At 34.2% G+C, this 3,667-nt stretch overlaps 1 pseudogene; it reads right to left on the bottom strand.

Annotated features, from left to right (window-relative positions):
* Positions 1-495: 495 nt before the first annotated feature.
* On the bottom strand, positions 496-2,291 carry LOC149209689 (serine/threonine-protein phosphatase PP-X isozyme 2 pseudogene; annotated as a pseudogene).
* Between the last annotated feature and the right edge of the window lie 1,376 nt (positions 2,292-3,667).

Raw genomic sequence — 3,667 nt, forward strand, 5'->3', positions numbered from 1 at the left:
TCTTACACTACTAGTGTATGGGTGACCCTCCAGAGATTTGAATATGGGTGAAACTCTTTGCAAATCGATTCCAAACACCAATTCCAGAGGCCGAAATTAGTGATGGGAACCTCTCAATAATCTATTCATTACTTGTTCATGACCATCTTAGTATAAAGAATACTAGACATTTATCACTAAGAGAGGAAATATCCATAGTTCGATTCGTAGATATCCATTGTGACCTCAGAAATTCACCTGCCAGGTACTCAGTATGATGCCAACTTGCAAGATATACGGTTCAATTTCAATGTCAGGGTACCAAAGCAGTTATATATGATTATATTAGTCAACTATATGCAAAACAATTTCAGAGTTTGAATATAAAGAAAGTAATCTGGTGCTGGTTTTTTTTAAGGAATGCCCCTGGATTCCTGAGAGGCTACTTCAAAGACAATAAACTTCTTATTAACTTTTTCATTTTGCAACAACACTGCCACAACATTGCCTGAGAGGCTACTCCAATATTGCAACAACATTGCCACATCTGTAACCATAATTTGGAGTTGACCAAACTGTCACTATCTCATTATTGAACATTCATTTATATCGCTTCCATGACCAACTGGTGAGCACGCCAAATGAAATCAATCTTATTGTTATGATTGAATGTAGAGGCAACATTTCCTCCAAAGAGAAATCCAGAGCGTCTTGTACTTAGACCCCAACGGTCAACACTGTCTTCTGGATCTGACCAAATAAGGTCACACATAGCACTATCATGAGGAACTTCTTGCTTTCTATCAATTGTTCTAATATGCTCTAAATTTGATATCGTAGGAGAAAGACCGCCATGCATACTAAATATACAGTTCTCAATAAGTGCAGATAAAATCAAGTAGTCAAATATATCTGTGCTGTACTGCCACACATTTATTGATCCATACCTCCAAAGGCATTCATCATAGAATATGTATACCTGTATAATTTTTTGGCTCTCATTATTTCCTCTGATAAGTGTGATTTGATCAGGATATTGAACCGTCAACGCAAGAAGTAAGAAAATTTCCGCAGAGTAAAAGCCTCTGTCAACAAATTCACCTAAAAATAAATAATTGGTCTTCGGACAATCTCTCCCAACTTTAAACAACTCTTTCATATCATAAAATTAACCATGGATGTCTCCACAAATAGTCACGGGAGCATAACTCTTTGCAAATAATCTTTCAATATGACAGAATATGCAATGACCTTTAGATGTTAACCTTTGTTATTCATTTACGCTAATGTCCCACCAATGAATCAAAATTTTTCCATTTTATATCATTGCGATGGGTTGCCGCTTGATTATGAAACCAATCTGCCACTAAAACGAGTATGCAGAATAGTCTAAAATAGAAAGGAGGTAATGCGAGTTGAAGAACACTATTACAACCCTTTGTTTAAGATTATATTTTGCATAGTTGCTCCTTAAGTTCAAATCAACCCACCATTTACTTAATATAATGAATCAAGAGTATAAGTTTTAATATACAACTTTGTCTCTTGTCAGCATATGGTATTATTTATATCCATAATGGTGTTATACTAATTGGACGAATTAAATGCCGATAAAAGAGCTAGCTTGTATTGATTGCTGTAGTCTTTAACGCGACTTTTTGAAAGCCTTTCCGGCGATTTTTTCCGGTGAAAATCCGGTAGTAATTTATTGAAATCGAAGTTTGATAACTAGTTTCTGCACAATGAAAGCGTCCCAGGGGTTTTTCAGGGTGCTGAATCCGAATATGCAGTTAAAAAACCATTTTAACTGCAACAAATCATGATTTCATCTCAATTTCTTCTGCCGGATTCCGTCACCGGAATCTCAAAAAGTCGCATTATAGACAACTCCATATTGATTTGCCGGAGCAATAATCCGATAATTAAAAAATGAGCACACTATTTAAAAGGGCACCTTCAAATCAAGTGGTGAATCCATATTCATTTATCGTTTGTCTCTCATGGAAAGCGATGGATCTTATCTAATTTGTTAAGATAAATAACACTATTACAAATATGTTTTTGTGTATGCAGCTCTGACATGTGATCTTTTTCTTTCCACAGGGGCAAGATGCAATGGATAAAGGTTGTATCTTTAGTCTTTGGTTCCTGTAACTAAGTATTTCCACTAATGCTAGGGTTTCCTAGCTTCCTGATGAGCCAGTACTGGTAGATTTCTTTTCAATTTTATACCTGATATACATATTTTCTTTGGAATACCAATATCCCATATTCATAATACAGTGTAATTTGTTGGGTGTATAAACACCCATGCCGACACTATATTTTGATGTGTCATGCAAGTTCTTGTGAGTTGCTCCTCTTAGTGCTTTGAATGGGTGTTACCCTTGGTGACTCTCGATAAGTGAACTCGGTGCTCATGAAGTCCAAAAGTACAAAATTACTTATAAAAGTTCCATTTGTTGCACATATAAAACTTATTCTTCGTCATTAAGTGGTCCATTTGTTGCATATAAAGTTGGATAGGTTAACTTATTTTCCGTCAAGTAAAGTTGCATAGGGTTAACTTATTTTTCGTCAAGTAAAGTTGCATAGGTTAACTTATTCTTCGTCAACTTATTTTTCGTCAAGTAAAGTTGCATAGGTTAACTTATTCTTCGTCAAGTAAAGTTGTATAGCTATCGTCAAGTAAAGTTGCATAGTTGCACATATCAAACTTATTCTTCGTCATTAAGTGGTCCATTTGTTGCATATAAAGTTGGATAGGTTAACTTATTTTTCGTCAAGTAAAGTTGCATAGGTTAACTTATTCTTCGTCAAGTAAAGTTGTATAGCTATCGTCAAGTAAAGTTGCATAGTTGCGTAGGTTAACTTATTCTTCGTCAAGTAAAGTTGTATAGCTATTGTCAAGTAAAGTTGCATAGGTTAACTTATTCTTCGTCAAGTAAAGTTGTATAGCTAAGAACATTAAGTGGTTCATTTGTTGCATATAAAGTTGCATAGGCTAAGAACATTAAGTGGTCCATTTGTTGCATATAAAATTGCATAGGTTAAGAACAACTTATTCTTCGTATAGTAAAGTTGCATAGGCTAAGAACATTAAGTATGACTTAGTAGAGGACCACAACTTATTCTTCGTCAAGTAAAGTTGCATAGGCTAAGAACATTAAGTGGTCCATTTGTTGCATAGGTTAAGAACAACTTATTCTTCGTAAAGTAAAGTTGCATAGGCTAAGAACATTAAGTATGACTTAGTAGAGGACCATTTGTTGCATATAAAGTTGCATAGGTTGAGAATATTAAGTATGCCCTAGTAGAGGATATAAAAACATTAAGTATGACCTAGTAGAGGATATAAAAACATTAAGTATGACCTAGTAGAGGATATAAAAAGGGAAAAAAAAACATTTATTTATTTGATTTATCCAAATTAACTCAACAAAAGAATAAAATTTTAAATGTTTTAGAGGTCAATAACCTTAAAAATCAACCTACTACTATAGGAAACATTCAGAATGTCTCATCAAAGAAAATATCTAATATAAATGTAGCTTTGATTGGAGAAAGGTCTATCTCTCATACTCCACCTCTCCTTTTAACTTTTGAAATCTGTAATCAAAATGTACAAAATTGTATGGTAGATTTCGAGACTTCTTCTAATGTCATGCCATACTCAATGGCCAAGAAA

Source organism: Pinus tabuliformis, chromosome 1_2 (assembly GCF_031772625.1).
Source record: "Pinus tabuliformis cultivar Carrire ecotype Pingquan chromosome 1_2, CPIR1, whole genome shotgun sequence".
NCBI lineage: Eukaryota > Viridiplantae > Streptophyta > Pinopsida > Pinales > Pinaceae > Pinus > Pinus tabuliformis.